Genomic DNA, 22,944 nt, shown 5'->3' on the forward strand with positions numbered 1-22,944 from the left:
CAGCTGGAATCTATTTCTTTACTATCAGTTTGCTCGTGATTACTTTCTGGTTATTATTATTATCCGGCTCATTAGCTAGCTACTGTCAGCAGTGAAATACCATGGCTGAAATAAAGTCCAGTGATGGTGAACAAAGGTTTGAAGTGTCTGCAGAGTACAAAGCTTTTGCTAATCCCTTCTCTTATGGGTCGTCCGTAAAGCTGGACGACAATAATTATAAAAGGTGGTCGAGGACTTTTATGATGTCTGTGTCAGGACATCGTCGAAAACATATTTTGTTAAAAAAGGAACCAATAAAGAAAACTGGGAAATATGCCACATGGCAGGAAGATAATGACATTGTTATGTCTTGGATTATGAACAGTGTTCAGCCACATATTGCAGACAGCTTAATTTACTATTCTACTGCAAAGGAGATGTGGGATTCATTACGTGACACGTACTCTCAAGACAAAAATGTCAGTAGAATTTTGTAAGTTGAGCAAGAGATATTTCAGTTGCAGCAGGGTGATCAGAATCTTTCCCAATATTATGCATCAGTTAAATCAGCCTATAAAAGGCTCAACTCTGTTCATCCTCCCTGCTGCACTAATCATAAAACCCATCAGGAGTAGACTATGGTGGCTCGTTTTCTATCAGGATTATCTCCAGATTACTCAGTAGCCAAGGTGCAAATGCTTACTAGCTCAGAGATCCCTACTCTAGTTGATGCCTACAACTGGTTAAGTCGTCTTGCTGTTACCCTTCCTCCGCCTCATGGAGACTCTCAGACTTCAGCTCTTGTTGTCACAGGTGGAGGAGGGCATGGTTTACCTAGTTCTTCCAGAGGCAGAGGTCATGGAAGAGGCAGTGGAGGTCGTAGCAGGCTTCAGTGTACATATTGTGGCAAGCAAGGGCACCTTGAGGATCGTTGTTGGGATAAGAACCCTAGAAGTCGCCCTCAGAGCTCATTATCGTTCCCCAAAGCAACAACTCCGGTTGTCTCTTCCATCACTGAACCTGTGCCTACTTCTTCAACCAATACGATTACTCTCAGTCGTGCAGAATATGATCAGCTTCTTTCCCAGAGTTTTGCATTTGTGTCTGCCTCTATTGTAGTGATTGATGTGGCATGCTCTGCGGGTACTCAGTTGGATGATGGAGGTAAGATATGGATTATTGATTCTGGCGCCTCTCAACACTTTTGTGGAGATTCACATAGTTTCTCTACACTGGTTCATACATCTTTCCCTCGTCATGTTAAATTGGCAGATGGTAGATTATCCCCAATGGTGGGGCAAGGAGATGTGCATTTTACCCCTACATTACGGATTCAATATGTTCTCCATGCTCCACAGTTTCCTAAGAATTTATTATCCGTAAGCCAGCTTACAAAAGAACTAAATTGTCGAGTTATATTTGACCCGGGTTCTTGTGTATTTCAGGATTTGCTGTCTGGGAAGAAGATTGGTGGAGGCCATGAGGAGGGAGGTGTTTATATCTTACACAACCTGTTGGAGTAGCAACTTCGTGTGTGGAATCGAGTTCTAATTCCTACCAATGGCATCTCAGATTGGGTCATCATTCTCTTTCCAAGCTTCAAAGAGTCATTCCACAGGTCTCTCCTACAACGTCCTTTCAGTGTAAAGCATGTCAGTTGGGCAAGCATCATCGTAGTTCTTTTTCTTTAAGTCAGAGTTGTACTAGTCAAAGTCCTTTTGATCTAATTCATGTTGATGTTTGGGAGCCTAGTCGGGTTCCTAATAGGTTTCAGTCCAAGTATTACCTTGTCATTGTTGATGACTACTCTAGAGTGTCGTGGGTCTTTTTAATAAAGGAGAGATCTGAAGTCTTGTGTATTCTCCAATCTTTTATTCTTGAAATAAATACTCAATTTGGTTCCATTGTTAAAATTGTTCGCATTGATAATGCTCTTGAATTCAAATCTAGCAAACTATTACAATTTTATCGGGATAATGGGATTTGCCCTCAATTTTCATGTGCCCATACGTCCCAGCAAAATGGGGTAGCTGAAAGAAAACACCGACACCTTTTGAAAGTAACTCGAACCCTTATGATTCAAACAAACATGCCAGCTTCTTTTTGGGGAGATGCCCTTCTTACTTCTTGTTACCTTATTAGCAGAATGCCTTCTACTGCTCTTAATGACCAAACTCCTATTAGACAACTTTATCCTGATTGTTCTTTGTTCAAAGTTTCTCCTAAGGTATTTAGTTGTGTTTGTTTTGTGCAAAAACTTGGACCTACTAGGGACAAACTAGCTGCACAGGCAACTAAGTGTGTCTTCCTTGGGTATCCAAAAAACCAAAAAGGGTACAAATGTCTTGACCCCATTGCTCGTAAAGAGTATATCAGTGCGGATGTCACATTCTTTGAGACCATTCCTTACTTCTCGTCGTGCGCGTCTCGTGTGAATCCTGATATGTCCACATCATTTCCCTTACCCATTCCTCCCATTCCTTTGGAGTCAGTTCCTTTATTGCCTTCATTATGTTCTGATCCCTCTTCAACTCGGTTCCATGATCCTCCACTGGTGTATACTCGTCGTCAAGCCTCCTCTCGTGGCCCTTCATTGTCTTCTTCTCCTGCAGTCAGTGATCCTGATTATGTTGATGATTCTATTGCTTATCCTGATGATCGTAGAGTAGATCTTGAGATTAAAAATGATTTGCCCATAGCCCTGAGGAAAGGCATGCGTCAGTGTACTCTGCACCCAATTTCAAAGTTTGTGTCCAGAGACAAGATTGGAAAGAGCATGCAAAACATTCTATCTGCTTTATCTGCCATCTCCAGTCCTATCAATCATCAACAGGCTTTATTAGATCCTCAATGGAAACAAGCAATGCAAGAAAAAATGGACGCCTTGATTTCTCAAGGGACTTGGGAGCTTGTCGATCCTCCTTCTGATGCAGACATTGTTGGTTGTAAGTGGGTGCACACTATTAAATATCATTTTGATGGCACTCTGGAGAGACACAAAGCTCGTCTAGTCGCCAAAGGCTACACCCAAACATATGGGGTGGACTTCTTTGAGACTTTCTCTCCCATAGCCAGAATGGGCACTATACGCTTAGTTACTTCTGTGGTTGTTCATCATGGGTGGAGTATGACTCGGCTTGATGTGAAGAATGCTTTTCTGTATGGGGATCTATCTGAGACGGTCTACATGCAACAACCGCCTGGCTTCGAACGACAGGGAGAGTGTAGCAAAGTGTGCAAACTAAAAAAGGCAATATATGGCCTAAAGCAAAGCCTGCGTGCATGGTTTCACAAATTGTTTGAGGTGATGTCTAAATTTGGTTTTCAGAGGTCACCATCAAATCATTCTTTGTTCATAAAGAATAGCTCTAAGGGTTTTGTGACTATGGTTGTTTATGTTGATATAATTTTAACTGGAGATAATGAGCAGGAGATTTCAAGCACCAAGGCATATCTGCAGAAATACTTTATTACAAAGGATCTGGGTCCTCTCAAGTACTTGTTGGGAATCGAAGTAGCAAGAAATAGAGAAGGTATGGTTGTTTCTCAGAGTAAATATGTGCTTGATCTTTTACAGGAGACAGGGATGCTTGGTGCAAAACCAGCCACTATTCCCATGAATCCTAAATTGTTCTTGTATGACGAGCAATCTGAGGCAGTTGATAGTAAGTCCTATAGGACTCTCATTGGTAAACTTCTCTATGTTACTGTAACTAGGCCTGACATATCATTTGTTGTTGGCAAATTGAGTCAATTCATGGATAAACCAAGAAAAGTTCATTGGGAGGCAGCTATGATGGTTCTTAAATACCTGAAGACATCTCCAGGAAAAGGTCTATTGTTTACAAAAGAGGCAAATCTTGATGTGGTTGCGTATACTAATGCTGATTATGCAGGGTCGGTTGATGATAGGAAGTCTACTACAGGGTTCTGTGTTTTTGTTGGTGGCAACTTAGTTTCATGGAGAAGCAAGAAATAAGCTGTAGTAGCAAGATCAAGTGTTGAGTCAGAATATAGGGTCATGGCACAAACTGCTGCTGAAATGATTTGGATAAAATCTATGCTTACCGGATTGAGCATAAAGGTTTCTCTGCCTATTAAGATGATGTGTTTCATGAGAGGACTAAGCATATTGAGATAGATTGTCATTATATTCGGGATATGGTTCAAGTGGGAAATATATCAACTTTTCATGTTTCTTCAGAAGATCAAGTAGCAGATGTTTTTACCAAACCCCTTCCTATCACATAATTCTCAAAGTGTTGTAACAAGCTGAGCATGATTGATATCTATGCTCCAGCTTGAGGGGGAGTGTTGAGAGTTATTATCGTGAGGGGTTTATTGGGTGGTCTTGTTTATATTTTAACTTTCAATGGTCTCTAGTGTAATTTTCTTTATTGACCCTAATCACTACTTAAGGGTGATTAGGGCTAATCGTGAAGGTACTTTTCTATCTTTTCTCAAACCAAGTTTCAACATATACTTTAATTATATGTAATTTGATTTTTTTATAGTAGATTGGTGGATTTCTTTTGCCATTGGTTGTCTCCAGCTCCAGACCTTTGTTGTTCAAGTCTTAGGTCTCGCATGCATTACATTCAGTTGTGAACGTGATTGAAGTACTTTTGAAGCAGTAAAATATTATTTACTACTAATTACTAAATAATATTTGTCAGTTTGTATATATTTTAACTTTATATATATTTTTATAGATTCATACAAAGAAAAGAAACTGACTTTTGCACAAAAAGTTGAATGGTTTGTTTTTTGTGCAATATAATCATAAATTGAAACGAAGGTATGAGGAGAGAATGAAAAAAAGGAGATCTCGACCCCATTGTCTTAAGAGAAGTCAATGATAATCTTTGAAAATGACACATCACTTACATGAGATCTTGTTGATAAGGCATCCAGAGCGTTAAGGCATAGGGTGGGGGTAAAAATACGTGTAACTAATGTCCTAAGAAAGAAAATGTTTGACAAAGGAAAGAAGGTGGTGAGGGTGGAAGAAGAAGAGGAATAAGCTAACTCTGCAAATAAAACTGAAGAAGAAGAGCAATATATCCATGAAGATGATGATAGACTTTCAAGTTCATCTAAGGATTAAATTTAAGTTGTTATTATAAACTTATTGGTTTTTTTTTACTATTTTATACTTAAATACAGTTAAAGTTAATTATGTTATGTGTGTAGATTTGTTAAATGTCTGTATGCTTATATTTTTATTTGGTGATTAATTGGTTATGTTTTAATTTTTTGCATTGGTTATCAGTTGCATGGTTTATTTATTCCATTGTTCTTTGTTTCATTTTTTAACATGGTTATCAGTTACATTATTTTACATCTTTGTAGTGATTAGATTTATTAATTCGTGTTCTAGTAAGTCGATGGAGGGTAGAGGTCTTGGAGGATGCCTCTCAAAGAAACCTGCATTGAAATATTGTACACTATTGACTTAGAGATGCCAAAGAAATAGTGAAGTGTAATTTTTGTAATTTTATAATGCATGAAGGATTGTATAGATTTAAATATCATGTTGTGGGACATATTAACTCCACTGTGAAATTATGTAAACATAGCATTCCTTCTGATATTTGTGTTGAGCTTCTTACTAGTCTTAAAAAAGATGATGAGAGAAAGGCACAAGTACCTGCAACATTTGTGGGACAGAAATTGTATGAAGATGATCTGCCATCATCATCTCAAGCCACTAAAAGATGCAATAAATGAAGGAAATCGTTGAAATGAAGTTTGATACTGAAGAATGAAGATGACTTTTATATATAGACATATGTTTCAGAATTCTATGTTTAGTTAAATGTATTGTGTTGTTAAATGTTTTGTGTTGGACAATGTATTGAGCAGGTTATTTAATATAATTATCTTATAGTGTTTGACGACATATTTTGTTTTGTCTATTGCTTATTGTTGATTGATTTTATGTTGTATACATATTTGTTATTAATTTTAGTAGTTTGTTTACATATTTGTATATATTTTTTTTGTTTTTTTATTTGGGGCACTGCCTAGACTGCCTAGGCTTTTTAGGGGCTCGCCGCCTAGGCTTCGCCTAGTGCCTATGACAACTAAGAACAAAACCACCTAAATTCACTGCAAAGTTATCAAAAAATGATGAGAAGAACGTTAAAATTGGGTGATCTAATCAATGGATTTGTCCAACCAGACACTTGCCACTTTATACTAATCTGACTCAACTTGACTCTAAAATTGATTCCCACTGGTATGGATAATCTATGGAATCAATCAGGATTGGTTAGTTGGACCCAATCTGGTCTGATTTGAGCACACCAATCTGGAATAGACACACACCAGAAAAAAAAACAAAAGAAAAAGGGTGAAGGAAAAAAGAACAGAGAAGAGTAGGCTTGATAACATGACTACCGACATGACATACAACCTAAGAAGACAACCATTTATGGCATCAGAATTTTTTAATATCAATAGGAGTCCTACTAATGATAAAATGATAATAGAATGTCGAAAGCCAGTACAATGATGGCCATGTGGAAACTGGAAAGTGATGGACGTCTTACTTTTTCTTCATTGCTTGCAGCTTGAAGCTCCAAACTATGCTTTTCTAGAAACACACCAAAATTTGGGTCCTGGTGAAACAATGAAGCAAACATAACCTTATTAATATTTCAAGCATCCAGAAATAATGTCGTACTGAAAGAAGTATGAAGAGTTGTCTATATCACAAAAGATGCACTTGTTTTATTTTTATGAGCAAACACAAAAGCAAAAATAAAAAACAAAAAGCACTTCTATTGCTTTAAATATGCTCTTCATACTCAAGAATACAACATTTCAAGGGTCATAACATGAAAATCTTTTTGAGCATTAGCCAGGGCAGTAAACTGGAAATATTCAGTTGAGATCTAGGTCTTGGTGAATCTGACCTATCCGGATCTAGCTTAATCAAATTTAGAGTTGGATGGAAAAGGCAATATTGAACCTGTACTCGGTTAGCTAATCAGATATATTTTATAAGGAATTCGGTTGGATTACCCTTAGATCCAGATTCAAATGAAAATCTGAAAACTGCATCCGAATCTGATTATTAATCAGATTCATTTGCTATACCGATTCAACTAATCAGATTTGTACTTTTCAGATACCTGACTCAAACGTGATCGATTGACATCCCTAGCATTAGTTCATTTTGGGTAAAACTAAGTGCATTACAATGATGAATGTGAGCCATCAATTTTTTTGTCTTCAAAATGGGAGAGAATTTTTTTAAAACAAACCCTACATGTTTATATTAGTTAGACATACCATCATGTTGAGCTTCATATCTATGGTCATTTCAAGGTCTTAATTAAGTACAAGGTCGTTCTTACCTTTTTCTTCAGCCGATCTAACTTACTTTTCTGCTTCACGAGTTCCACCTGAATTGTCTTGTTCTGCTCAGATAGAGCAGTATGGTAGCTTTCATCTACAACAACAACAATTATATTGAAAAATATCCTCTTGCGATTTTACTAAAACAAAAATTTAGGATATTTCAAACACCAAATTTCACTGTTGTAATTATGTTCCAACCTGAATTATCATCACTTCCATCTTTAACAAGATAAGAACCATTCAAATCCTGAAACCAATATCAGAATTCAGAACTCTTTCATAAATAAATAAGGAATTAGAAAAAGATGAGGTCGATTTTTAGAAGAGCATGACATTACCTCAGAAAGAAGACCATCACTTTCCGAATCTGAATCTATAACTGAATCATTGTCAACATCATTACCAAAAGTATCTGCAAAAATGTCGTCGAGCGCCTGATTTACAATACCTTCAGGATATCTGACAACAATGATGAGCATAACTATATATGAACATAAACACTTGCATTTCAAGTTAAATCGTTAATTAATTGCCTCACCTTAAGACAACTATACAAAATGGAACAAATGTATGCGCACAGATAATTCCATAATACATTGAAAGATATTACGCCCATAATCTAGCTAGAATCTCAGTAAAAAAATTTCGCTACTTTCTGGAAACTGAAAAAGCATCACTACCTCCTGAATAATCATGTCATATAAACTTGCAATATATGACTCAGACTATTTGGAAAACTCAATTGCATTTAACAATTAACCAATGGAAACAATGAAGCTCCTGAATAACATACATGAATGAGGAAAGAACTTAGTAAATTGTGAAATGCTTGACAATTAATCAGTGGGCGAAAGTGAAATTGTGTGATGCTCTCCAAAGTCGAGCATCGGTATCTTTACGATCAAGAATAATACCCACTCCACTAGAATCAACACAAAATTTCAACTGATACACTAGAAATTATTCTAAAAAGAATATCGGCATTGATTATGTCATTTAATCAACACCTAGGAAGAAGAAAATGGTTTGAATTACTCATGCAAGCAGGAATTATGTTAACAATGACCTCCTAAGGCTCCTAAGAAGCGCACCCCCACAATCATTTTATCATTGAATATAATAGACGTTGTGAAATTTTTTAAAAAGGGAAGATAAGGGCAAATTGGCAACACACATTAGTCTTGTACTAGATTCTCTATGCTGATCCTAGTATGCTCTAAAATGCATAATAGCAGCATAGCACTAAATATTTACTCTTACAAGAACATCTCTTCTGGAAACATTGAGCTGTAATAGAGACTCGCAAATTTTTGTGTATGCATGTGTGCACATGTATGTGTGTGGGTTTTAACAAGAATATATGTTGACATCAATCCGATTGCAACAGTCCCTAACAAGGCCCAAGCAATCATTTTTCTCAAGTAATAAAGAAAATAAGCACAAAAAATAGCATATAGGAATTAAGTGCATAGGATTAATTTAAGACCTCAAAAATAAAAAACAATGTCATCCTACTCTGTGCTGTCTAACTAGGGATTGGCTCTGGGAGGATTAGGTGAACACAAGTAGGATAGGCAGTACCAGTTGACTAGGTAACCACGTATCACTTTTGACAACATAAGTAGGATAGGCTCTGGGTACACCTGAAAGATGGTGTATGTTACCGGACCCATGATCTACCTTGGAGAGGGTAGGTGGTATGAGATTCATGGATGTTCGTGTTTTCGTGAGACTTAGGCATCTCACCATATGGTCTCAGTTCACTACAATGTTTATGCCTGTGCTTACCCATAGGGTGAGAGTAAGATAAACATTAAATAATTTAAGTTGACTGAAAACTTATTCCTGAAGAATTATGTACTGTTGATATGACTTTCGTAAAACTTGTAGAATCTACAGCTTGTGCTAATGTGGATAAATGTATCTTTAGTTCAATCCTCTTTTGCACTGTATCATGAATTGAAAGCATAATCATTTTCTTAGAATGATATAAATTTCCATGCTAGTTATATCTGCAGTTGTTGCACATATTTGTACCCAGGACACTGAGCACCACATATAGATATAATGCTTCTTACGCAGACAGGGGAGTCTGACCCTTCTGCATTAAAATTTTTCAGGTAACGCATAATTGGAGCATCGTGGAGTCGTATTTGGAAGTAGTCAAGAGATCTCAGTTTTTCAGTGTTTCCTATTTGAACTCTGATTAGTAGATTTACATTTCTGTTATCGGTGATGCAAAGACTATTTTTTAGATCACGAATTTATAAATCATGATGTTGTTTCTAAAACTGCTTTGATATCAACTATGTAACGACCTCAAATTCACCTCCGAAAATATATGATTTTTTTTAAAGAAAGTGAATGATGCTATAACTGATCTATGGTCCTGCTTCAACCAAACTAAGCTCTAAGAGGTCAACTTCTACGCAAGCACTAGCATTTATAGCCCATTAGAACTAAGTTCGCAAAAGAGACACCAAAGACAAGATCCCTTTGTCAAGATGAAAATGAAATACAACTTTTTTTTTAATACTAAAAACATCCCACGAATCTAGGGTACATCACAGATTCACATCCCAACACACCAATCATCCATTTTAAACCATAATTTAAAATGAAATAGTTCAAACCAAAATTAAAAATTAATAAACTTTAACTTTAAGTTCATAAAGTTTAAATCAATCCCATAACATATAGAATCCAGCAACCATAATAAATTTTGCCATCTCTAGCAAAACTAGTTGCATCATCACCTACTCGATTAAGTTTGAGAGCTCACAGTTCTCATACAAAATATTATATTATCCAATAGTAAAGAATAAAGTATAAATCCACTAAACATCAAGTTTAGAAAATATTTATGTGCACATAACGATTCAGATATGCTTGCAACATAAATAAATTCAAGCATACTTGCAATATCACATGATACAAAAATCGATGCATATATTATGCATATACAATACATGAACCAATACAAATTGAATGAAAAACTTTTATCTCCGTATAGAATGTTTCTTTTGAATGCATGTATATGTTTAATACAAACCAATTTAAGTTATTCTCCTAACCACTTCGCGGATACTAGCATGGGTAAAATTCTGAGGTCCAAGGTAGATCCCAACTATATCTTAATCATACACAATTATATTTTATTATGTACTAGGATCTCATATATGTTTCTCGATCGAATTCGAGCATCATCACCCAATGTCGTGACGACAAGGCCTACACATCCTCCAACACCATTTTTCTTAATATACCAATATGCTACAGTTGAGCCAATCTCACGATCCTCGACAAAATGGTGGAAAATTTTCTACAATCATGGCTAGGAACATGAACCTCCATATCGGGTTCTTGGGACAAACAATGCAAATGTTGTTCAGTATCCTCATGGTCCCTCATGACCGTCATCCAAGGATCCCACCATCATCAGAGGACAATCAAAGAATCATATTATTGGTATATTGTTAAGGTCTCTTATACCTCTTTAAATTATCATACACTCTTTCCACAAAAACATAATGGATCTGTATATCCATAACATGCACCTCATCATGCATCATCTGATTGGGCTACCATCCTACTCAGTCATAACAGTGTATCATTATATGTCAATAAGTATAATTAATCATATGCATCATAAGACAATATAAATAATGCATTCACATGATTATTACAATAATATTTTACTCACGCATGGCCTCAATAGGCCCATGTGTAGCTTAATCATAAGTCACAATACAATCTCATTCACCTTTCGAACCGTCTCATACATTCAAGTAAGCATTTTGCATTATGCGACATATCATGTTCACAAGCCACATACCATAATAACATATTATACATAATCATCATAAGCATATATAACATCACATTAGGCTATACATTATTATCATATTGCATATAATAAACCTAGTTCAAATCTGGAACCAATACATGCATGTAATTCAACACATCACATGCAAACTGGCAAAAACAATTTACATGCAAAACTGTAAAAACAGAATCTTACATGTTCTTAGAAGCTCAAACATAAATCATATAAAGTGATTCTAGATCTAAGATTTTTAATGTACATTCATATACACATTAGCTATCTACAAGAAGAAACCCTAACCTAAACCCATTCAGAGTCAAGAAATAAATTTTTTAGAAACATCGATTATTTTTTGTTCACTGAACAGTCTAGTCCGGTTTGATCTTTTCAAAGAAAAGTTAGTCATTCATCACACATAACGAAATAAATTCTAAATTTTTTACTATGGTTGGCTTGATATGTCTAACAGATGTCCCCAAAAATCCAGACTTAATTTTTTTTTTTAAATAATTAAAAATTTTGTAATACAGACTATTTATATTATTTAGCAAACTATTTTTTAGAAATTACAGATTCTGGACCAAAATTTCAAGATTTTTAATTCTTAAACTGTAAATAATCTGCCTACATGATTTTTATCGTGTGTTCTACCATATATAAGCTAACACATATAAAAATATCAACCATAAATCTAGAATAATTTGGGAGGTATAATTTTTACAAAAATATGCAGCCTACAAAGATTTTCGATCGGGACATAAATTTTGTGTCAACTTGCGGAGGTCATATCTCTAAACCCGAAACTCATTGAGCTCAATTTTTTTTTGAATTGCTTCTATATGTCAGAAACATTTCTAAATTCATAATTTATGGGTTCATCGACTTGAAAACTATATTTTTCTTTACAACAGATCGAAATAAAAATACATAACAACATGCAGTTTTTAAGAAACACATCAAGAACTTTATGTTTTCATCCAAAACACTAAGAATATGCAACCAATGATTTTGACTCATCAAAAACATATCATATTTATACATAAATATATGTAAGCATGTTACATATATGTAACACAGAAGTATCATGCATATCATGAATTAAACACAATAACCAACATTTTTACTTAAGATAATATATTTTTCTCAAATTTGATTTTTGAAAAAGGATTTTGAGTTTATAAAAACATCCAAACAACTTTATAATCCATCAAAATCACATTAACTCCAGGGATAAACATATCCAGCATGTTACAAATATCAAATCTAACTTATAACATGAATTTAAATACGAATCTACATCATTTTTCATTAGAAAATAGGTTAAATCGCTTCTACAAATTAAAATGGATATTATGAAAGCAAAATAGGGTTTTAAATATGAATATAACATAAATCGAACCATAGAAACACGATTTCATGTTTGATCGACCTATCCTAAATTCTAAACATGTTGAATAATGTAAAATCTTGTACCCTAATGTGAATAAAAATAAATAAAATACTGCACACGTGAATGAAGATCAAAATGCAACAAAGCTCTCTCGAAAACATGAAAGAGATCAAAAATATCTTTCTTAACGCAAATGGTTGTTGTCTAAAGCCAAGGTACAAACCTTGTATCAGATCAAACACCTAAAAACAAAAGAAAAAATGAGTATGATGGGATATCAGATCAAACACCTAAAAAATGAGTTAATCCGAATGACTTTTGTTATCAGGAAAGTCCTTATTTCTCTAACTTGTTTATTGAAATGTTTGAAAATAGTAACAGAGTTTATTGCTTTGCTAGTGCTGACGTTGGTTTTCAAAAATGCTGTTTAACATCTATAAGACTTTAACAACACTTCTCAATTATTAATTGTGATATTTTTAATGACATTTATCTCATACTTCAAATGAGGTTTGCATATAATGTATATTATATATAATATATATTATATATAAAATATACATTATATTCTATGTTGTATATATAGTATTCTATGTTATATAACTTATATTAGTATTATTATATACAGGCTGAGCCAGGCTGCAGGCAGGGCACGGGCTGCCCGGCCCGGCCCAATCTACTAGCATTTAGTCGGATTGCTTTTTAAAATCGGATCCAACTCCGAATCCGATTTCGTGAAGGCCTTTGTTTGGAAATTTACAAGAAAACAGAGGCTATATGTGGAATGTCAGAAATGTGAGGCCCATGCCTGGAATAAGGGGTAAAACGTTGGCCTTAAATGGGATTTTCTCAAATAAATACGAAGGAGAGAGAGAGAGTACTCCAACATAAATACGACGACCAATTGAAAAAAACGTCGTTCCCTTGTTTCCTGAGAGAGAGAGAGAGATGCAGATCTTTGTGAAGACCCTGACGGGGAAGACGATCACTTTGGAGGTCGAGGGTAGCGATACCATCGAAAACGTCAAGGCCAAGATTCAGGTGCTTTGGAGGCACAGGAGATCACGCCTCCCTCTCTTTTTTTTCTCTCTCTTCGTGCCCTTTCTTCCTTTTTTTCTTTTCTTCTTTTCATTTTGTTGGGCGCTTTTGGTTTGTTGGTATTGCTTTTCCGAGGGATTTGTGTCAGGAGCAGGAGGAGAAACCGGTGCTCTGAGTATGAAATTTGGTTTTTCTTTTTCTTCTTTCTCATTTCGGACTACCGTTTTGCTGATTGGTAGTGACATACCCATCTATTGATTCTCTCTCTCTCTTGATGGAAGGGCTCATGTTTTTGGCTCTTAATTTTCGTTTTATTTTTTGTGGTCTTGCTTTTAGAACAGAAAAAGGGTTCACAAATCCATCTTTTAGCTCCCCTTTGAAGGAATGTGTTGGGTTTTTGGATTACAAACTTTGCATGGATTAAGAAGTTGAGGTTTGGGCCTTTGTGTGGTTCGGCTGGTTTTCTGAGTTTCATCTTTTCGGTCTAATTTCTGAGACGGAGATTTGGTTTATGACGAACTAATGAGTTCCTTTCTGTTGTTCTTTTTGTTTTTCAATGGATTCTTTTGGTCTTATTCCCTCTTTTCAATGTTCCTTCCATTGTTTTCTTCTATTGGTTTTGTGGGTAATAGTCTAAATAGAGAATATGGGTGTTATGTTTTCTTCTGGATAAAGAAGGCATTCCCCCTGATCAGTAGAGGCTAATATTTGCAGGGAAGCAGTTGGAAGATGGGAGGACTCTTTCAGATTACAACATCCAGAAGGAGTCCACCCTTCACTTGGTTTTGAGGCTTAGGGGTGGAACGATGATCAAGGTGAAGACACTTACCGGGAAAGAAATAGAGATCGATATCGAGCCAACCGATACCATCGACAGGATCAAGGAGCGTGTGGAAGAGAAGGAAGGCATCCCGCCTGTACAACAGAGGTGTGGTCTCTGTGTTTTTCACTGATTGCCGATGGGTTTATCCGATCACTTAGTTTAGAAAGAATTGTGTTTTCTTGGTTGAGCATTTGCGTGTAAGTTTTTGTTTCTAGTGTCCCTCTGATTTATCGTCTTGTTATTTGGTTTCACATTGTTTAGCTGTTCTGGAATCTGAATTTCTCTTGTCAACCTTTAATTGGTTTGCTTGGTTATTTATATCTTAAATTTCTTTATTTGGTTTTCTATTCAGCTAATTTTCCTAACTGATGTTTCACTTTTTTTCTCCATCATCGGCATTACCGTTACTGCTATATGTTTCCTGCTTCTTCGATTGTCAAGCTGGGTAACTATCCCTAGTTGGGTTCAAACGTTGCACACCTTGGCTACTATAATGCAACTTTTAATAATCTAGCTATCAGTGTAATCAGTTGTTATCTGTGCATTTGATTGTCCCCTTGGATAGCTGTGCCCAGCTCCCCTCTTTTATAACTGGTTCATATGATCTGTTTCTCAGTTCTATCTATTTTTGTGTGCTGGTTGTAGTGATGGCATTTTATCTCATCCTCGTTGTAATATGTATGGTGTCTTTTGTAGGGGACACAATCGAGTTCTGTCCTGCTCGTACAAATACCTATCAGTGTACAGTGTACATGCTTTATTAAAGACAGATAATGTTAACTTTTCATCTAATTTTCTATTCATATTTTCTTTCTATATAATTTGTCGTAGATGGCTTATTGGATTAGAAAGTTTTGGTGTTTGGGAAATTTTGACATTGACCTTCTTTCACTTTTATTTCTTGACATGTGCACATATTTTTGCAAAATAGGGTGAGATGTTGAGTTGCATGTTGTGTGTGTGTGTGTGTGTGTGTGTGTGCTCGCTTGTGCACATGTGTGTGGGTGTGTACATGTGTGTGTGTTGCGGGCATGTGTATGCATGGTTGACAAACCAAGAATCTCAGTCAAATCTCAGTTGACCTGCAACTCATGACTTGGCAAGTCAACTCAGCTGACTCGGGAGTTTTTTCTTAATATATTTAAAAGTACAATTTTTCATGAAATAAAACTATATATTTAAAATATTCAAAAAGTTATGAAAATGTAAAAAGAAGAAATATGATTAACATGAGAAATTAGAAGTCACATATCATGTCATTTTTAGTGGTTGTTTTGATAACCAAGTATATCTATGAGTACCAAATCAAGTACAAGTATGTCAATTAGATGCATGTGGAAAAAGTGTAGAATGCTGTAAAATAAAAAGGTAATGGATTTACAAATTTAATCACATGGGACATGGAGATATTCAATTAATTGCATCTATTGTTAGATTGCAGCGCATAGGGAGAAATCTGCCCATGTCAAAAATCACAACTTTTCGGTTGTAAAAGGACTTTTTCACCTTTCACACGTGAATTTCCTTTGATATGTGAACTTCCCTCTCAAATATCCAAATATGTGAATTTTCTCTTACACATTTGCGAATGTCCTTATGCTTTCACATTTGTGAATGTTCTGACCTTCACATGTGAATGTCCAAATGTCTTCCTGCTTGTGCTCTTATGTGATTTATAGTAAAAAGAGTTTGTTGAAAAAAACTGACACTCCAAAAGCACGATGGGCATTTGGCAACACTTCAAAAGTATCACTAAAGCCTTTAGCAAAGCTTTTGCCTTTAGTGCCGCTTCAAAAGTACATATTTGGGAGAAAATCATAAAATAAAAGAACGCCGTTTGCATATTTTGGGAGGACATTTGCATAAAATTTGCTATCTCCCTGGTTATAATTTTGAACAGGGTGCCTAAGAGTGAAATTGGTCTGAACTTTTTAATCTCAATCTCCTAGGTTATTTAGGAAAGAGGACCAAGAGGGATTCACCCCCATCTCTCTGGCAAACATGAGTTTCTATAAAGATCGTTAAACACTGCCATAAAGTCTCTTTGGCATGCTGGCCAAGCCACCTTAAAAAATTCAACAAGGAATCTGTCCACCTACGGGGCCTTGTTGTTGAGGAGTTTTCATTTTGTTTGCTTGACTTCATCTACCAATAAACCCCTGTTCACGAAGTCTTGCACCCTCGAATCAAAACAACCCATGGGGGTCTCACTTATGTCAAGAGAGTCCTCACCCATATTGGAGGTAAAAAAAAGTCACTAACGTATTTTGTTGCCTCCCTTTAGATTTCATCATTCTCATAAAGATGCCCTCCAATTGACAAGGCCAAGTGAAGTTATTTCTTCTAGAGGAAGCGAAAGAACTTAGTGTTTTTATCGCCACAACACATCTAATGTACTTTGGATCTTTGCTTCCATTTAATCTCCTGCCTTGCTCTTCATTCTGATATATCATCGATCAATAGCTTTTTCCTGTCATTTAATCCCTCCACCTCATGTGCATCACCCCGCCATGCTGCCATCTCCCTCTGCATTAAACACAGTTCCTCTATCTGCTTGAATCTCACAACCCCTTCTCCTTTGGATCACTCAATTAATCGAGTTCTTATGTGGTTTATTTTTTTGTGAATATAAGAACAGCCTAAGCGGCTACCTGCGGGTGGGCTCACCATCCTTCTATGCTTTCAACCAGCTTTGGGTCCCTCAACTACCATAGTTCAAACTTGAACCTTCGATTGCTCATCCATCTTACCTCCCATTCGAGCATTATTGACGTGTGATCCGAAATGGATATAGGCGCCGCCCCATGGTGGCTCGTCCATCACGGAGTCGCTCCCACCACCCCTACTCACAATGAACCTTTCAAATTTCTGCATGCAAGGGTCTCTTCTCCTGACTGACTAGGTATAAATGTTACACCAACCTTGTGAAAATGGATTTCAGAAAAGAGATCTCAAGCCTAGAGGCACGTTCTTAAGATCGCTATCTTTAGAACTTCAATCGCCCCACTCCGGGAAGACCGAAGATGCGAAAAGGGGTTTGATGCGACTGGGTTCCCAGGATACAACTAGGCTTGAACCTCCAGAGAGTCACTACTTCGCAAGGACAGATGATCTCTACCACACTTGTACTCTGCAAGCCAAATCGAGAAGAAGGAAGAAGAAGTTTTTTTTTTTTTGAGAGTCGTAAAATTCTTGTATATTCAAAAGACGAAATAGAAGATATTTATAGACTTTTAGAGAGGCCAAAACGTTTTGCGATAAATGAGATTAATGGCCATAAATCTGACGGTTTGAAAATAGGACGAAAAAGACCTGAACGGTCACCCACCTTTGACTGTTAATCAAAGGCCTCCAAAACCGCCCAACAGTCACAATGCAACATTAACTCGATATGCATGCAACTTAAAGCTTTTCAAACGGCCAGATAACTCAAACCGAAAAACAAAACGGATATTTTCACCTCATAAGCACCTCGCACCGCTGCGAGCGTGCAAAGTGCAAAGTGCCACATTGCGCCTCAAGCGCCCTTGCGCACGCGCGTGTGCGCGAACGGTGTGTCCGTTGCTGCACGATGCGCAGCAACGTCTGCAATCCACCTAAAGCATCAAGGCTTACCAAAGTAAAGAATAGATAACAAGCTCTCTATTTAAACCTCTTGAAAAACTTTTCTCTCTTAGATATGGGACTAAACTTTTTCAAAACTCTTTTGGTAGTAATTATTAATATTTTAAAACTTTCCTAATAATCCCCCACTAGTTTTAAAATATATTTGGCTTGCATAGAAACTTATGCATTAGTGAGAGTGTCTGCATGACTTGAACCCCCACTATTTGAAAGAAAACCTAAATTAACCAAGGTGCTAAGTGGACTTACCTTGAACTTAGCTCCTTATATTGTTAACGGAGTTTTCAATCATACATAGGTTTCCAAAAGTACGATTGTGTGGATTTCATGTTGGCACATTTAGAGCCTTGTGCTTTCCTGGATTCATGAGTGCTCTAGAGAATTGCCAATTCTCATAAGAAACGGCTCACATTTCTACACTCATATAGGTGAGTTTGTCTAGGTGTACTGTAACACACACCTTAGCCTTAAGGCCTACAAACTCATTAAGAGCTATTAGCTCAACCCTCATATTAGTTACATCTCATGAGCACACATCAATAATGGGCTTACATAAATATGCTCAATATCTGTCATTCACCAATTCGTTTCCCATTGAACCTATGCATGTGGGATCTCCAGCGCTCTAGGTTGGGTATCCTTAGGTGATGACTTAATTGGCTTAATTCTCATTCCCCTCGAAGTTTTATTGATGACATCTCTCGAAAGGCCTTTCATAAATGGGTCTGCCAAGTTTTGACATGACTTCACATATTTCAATGAAATAATATTGTCATCAATCATTTGTTTTATAAAACTGTGTCTTAGACTAATATGTCTAGACTTCCCATTGTATTTCATATTACCTGCTTTACATATAGCTGATTGGCTATCACAGAACATTGAAATAGCAGGTATAGGCTTCTCACCTAGTGGAATATCCACTAGCATATTTTTAAGTCATTCAGCTTCTCTACAAGCAGATGCCAAAGCAATAAACTCATATTCCATTGTAGAATGAGTTATACAGGTCTGTTTCTTAGACCCCCATGCAACTGCTCCTCCTCCAAGGGTAAAAACCCAACCACTCGTAGACTTGGAATCTTCAAAGTCAGTATTCCAACTTGCATCACTATACCCTTCAATAACAGCAGGAAACTCGGTATAGTGAATTCCATAGTATAAAGTATGCTTTAGATATCTAAGAATCCTGTTCACTGCATTCCAGTATTGATGACCAGGATTATTAGTGTATCTACACACTTTACTCATTGCATAGGCAATGTCAGGCCTTGTGCAGTTCATTGCATACATAAGGCTACCTACAACACTGACATATTTTAATTGTTTAACACTAGCACCATCATTAGGAGTCAATTTCATATTTGGATCATATGGGGTGCATGCTGGTGAACTATTAAGATATCCATACTTTGTAAGAATTTTCTCAATATAATGTGATTGACATAATGCAATGTCATTTTTATTTCTTATAATTTTGATTCCTAAAATAACATCTGCAACACCCAAGTCTTTCATACAAAACAAGGAAGATAAAAATCTTTTTGTTTGATTTATGCATTCACTATTGTTACCCAAAATAAGCATATCATCAACATATAAACAAATAATAATAATTGAGCTACTATCTACTTTACTGTAGACACATTTATCCACATCATGAATTTTAAAACCATTATGCACCAGAGAACTATCAAAATTTTCATGCCATTGCTTAGGGGCTTGCTTTAATCCATATAAGGATTTCTCAAGTTTGCAAACTTTGCGCTCTTGCCCTAGCACTACAAAACCTTCAGGTTGCTCCATATATATCTCTTCATCTAATTCTCCATTCAAAAAGGCCGTTTTCACATCCATTTGATGAATTTGAAGCTTATATATGGCAGCCATGGCAATCAGAATTCTAATAGTAGATATTCTGGTTACAGGAGCAAAAGTATCAAAATAATCAATACATTCTTTTAGTTTAAAACCTTTTGCAACCAAACATGCTTTAAATTTATCGATTGTACCATCAGCTTTTAATTTCTTTTTGAAAATCCATTTGCAGCCAATAGTTTTGCAACCAACAGGTAAATCCACTAATTTCCATACATTATTAGACATAATTGATTCTATTTCATCATTAATAGCTTCTCTCCAAAAGGCAGCATCTTGAGAAGACACAGGATCATTCTCAATTAGAAATGTATAAAAGTCAGAACCAAAATTAGTTGGTTTTCTAATGTGTTTACTGAGTCTAACTTCAGTTTCTGGTTCATCAACACAATCATTAGAATATTCAATCATGTCATTTACAGGAAGTTCATCTACTATAATCCGGCTGCCATCAAGAAGAGAATCAAATGCATTTTTATGTTCTATGAAAGATGTACCTCTAGATTCTACAATAACATCATTAACAATGTCCAAAAATCAATATGCTTTACTATGTTTAGCATACCCAACAAATGCACATTTAAATGCTTTAGGTCCAACCTTCTTCCTTTTATTTTCTGGAATTTTAACATATGCTAAACAACCCCAAACACGAAAATAACTAAGATTAGGTTTCTTACCAAAACACAATTCATAAGGTGATTTATCAGATTTGAAATAAGGAACTCGATTAAGAATATAACAAGCAGAAAGTATAGCCTCTCCCCATAAGCTGGAATGCAAACCCGGATTAAGCAGCATAACATTCATCATTTCTACAACTGTTCTGTTTTTCCTTTCTGCTACTCCATTTTGTTCAGGAGTTCTAGGAGCTGACGTTTGATGGATAATACCATTATCTTCACAGAATTTATCAAATTCTCCACCTAAGTATTCACCTCCTCTATCTGTCCTTAAATGTACAATATTTGTTTTAAACCTATTTTGTACTTCAGCTAGATAAAGAAGAAATTTGGAAAATGCTTTAGATTTATGTTTCAACAAATAAACATAACAAAATTTTGAGTAATCATCTATAAAGGTAATAAAGTACCTATTGCCACCACGACTGAAAACATTATCCATCGTACACACATCAGAATGCACTAATTCAAGCAATTTATAATTCTTTTCTACACTAGGAAACAGGAGTCTAGTTAGCTTAGTTTGAATGCATGTCTCACACTTATGTTTATGTTCTATTCTCACATGACACGGAAGAAGACCAAAGTTATTCATATTATGAATGCAATGAGAATTTATATGTCCTAATCGTGAATGCCAAAGAAAATAGGAGTCAACCATTTAAACAAAAGTAGTAGCTTCATTTATGCTCATCTTGAACATACCACAAGTGGCAAACCCTTTTCCTACAAAGATTTTTCTTTTGGTCACAGTGACAATCCCAGACTCAATAACAATCTTAAAACCATTTCGTGACAGGAGATCTGCAGAGATTAAATTTTTTCGAACTTCTGGAGCATAGTGGACATTCTCAAGTGTTAGGACTTTCCCGGAGGTGAACTTAATTTCCAACTTCCTTTTCCCAACACTTTAGTTGAGGAAGAGTTTCCCATAAAGAGATTGCATCCTTCCCCCACTACTTCATACGACTTGAACAAGTTCCTGTCGTTTGCCACATGAACAGTGCTTCCAGTATCCAGGTACCAGTCTTTATTTGCAGCCACCATAAAGGTTTCAGAGATTACAGCAACAAGCCTCTCCTCTGACTCATTTAGCTTAGGACCAGTCCTCTTCCATTCTTTGCATTCTCTAGCAAAATGGCCAAACTTGCCACAAACATAACAACTAATTTTCTTTTTATCAGTTGGCTTTTTCCCTTTCACAAAATTCTTTTTGATTTTCTGGGTTTTCATGATTTTGCCACCCTTGTTACTAACAAAATTCACTTTAGGATAACCTTCTTTAGGACTCGAATTCTTTTTGTCACGAAGACGAGTCTCTTCCTCAATTCGGATGTCCTTAAGAAGGCCATCAAAAGTAATTTTCTCATTTTTATGTTTTAGGTGAATCTTATATTCTTTCCAGGAATCAGGCGGCTTCCCAATGATGACAGCAACTTGGAAGTCATCATCAAGATACATACCTTCTCCTTTGATCTTATAGGCCAGTATTTGCATCTCATGAATTTGAGCAAGTATAGACTTATCATCAACAATAGAAAAATTAACATACTGATCTACGATAAACCTTTTGTTACCAACATCTTCTGCATTGTACTTGATCTCGGAGAGCATTCCACAACTCTCCAGCCGACTCCAATGGTGAATACAAGTCAAAGAGAGAATCGGCTAAAGTGTTCAGGATATGCCCTTTGCATCGGTAGTTGTCAGTAAACCACTTCTCTCGCTCTTTCTTCTGTTCTTCTGTCTCAACTTCTCCAGCAGTGACAGTGGGACAGGACTTTTTGAGAACATAGTCAATATGCAGCTCGGATAGCAAGAAATAGACCTTTGATTGCCACCGCTTGAAGTTTGACCCATCAAATCGATCGAGTTTATCGAGGTCACGGCTAAGCAGATTGATGGAGTTGGATGTCGAACCAGAGGCCATAATGAAGTTCTAAAATTGTTACACCAACCTTGTGAAAATGGATTTCAGAAAAGAGATCTCAAGCCTAGAGGCACGTTCTTAAGATCACTATCTTTAGAACTTCAATCGCCCCACTCCGGGAAGACCGAAGATGCGAAAAGGGGTTTGATGCGACTGAGTTCCCAGGATACAACTAGGCTTGAACCTCCAGAGAGTCACTGCTTCGCAAGGACAGATGATCTCTACCACACTTGTACTCTGCAAGCCAAATCGAGAAGAAGGAAGAAGAAGATTTTTTTTTTTTGAGAGTCGTAAAATTCTTGTATATTCAAAAGACGAAATAGAAGATATTATAGACTTTTAGAGAGGCCAAAACGTTTTGTGATAAATGAGATTAATGGCCATAAATCTGACGGTTTGAAAATA

At 36.2% G+C, this 22,944-nt stretch overlaps 1 long non-coding RNA gene across 1 annotated transcript; it reads left to right on the top strand.

Moving 5' to 3' along the window:
* Positions 1 to 13,487: 13,487 nt before the first annotated feature.
* Positions 13,488 to 14,742, top strand: LOC149818454 (uncharacterized). Its single transcript, XR_016427431.1, has 2 exons — positions 13,488 to 13,604; positions 14,316 to 14,742. It is a non-coding gene; the product is annotated as an uncharacterized LOC149818454 (long non-coding RNA).
* The last annotated feature ends 8,202 nt before the right edge of the window (positions 14,743 to 22,944 follow it).

Source organism: Nuphar pumila, chromosome 13 (assembly GCF_984573655.1).
Source record: "Nuphar pumila chromosome 13, dmNupPumi1.hap1.1, whole genome shotgun sequence".
Classification (NCBI taxonomy): domain Eukaryota; kingdom Viridiplantae; phylum Streptophyta; class Magnoliopsida; order Nymphaeales; family Nymphaeaceae; genus Nuphar; species Nuphar pumila.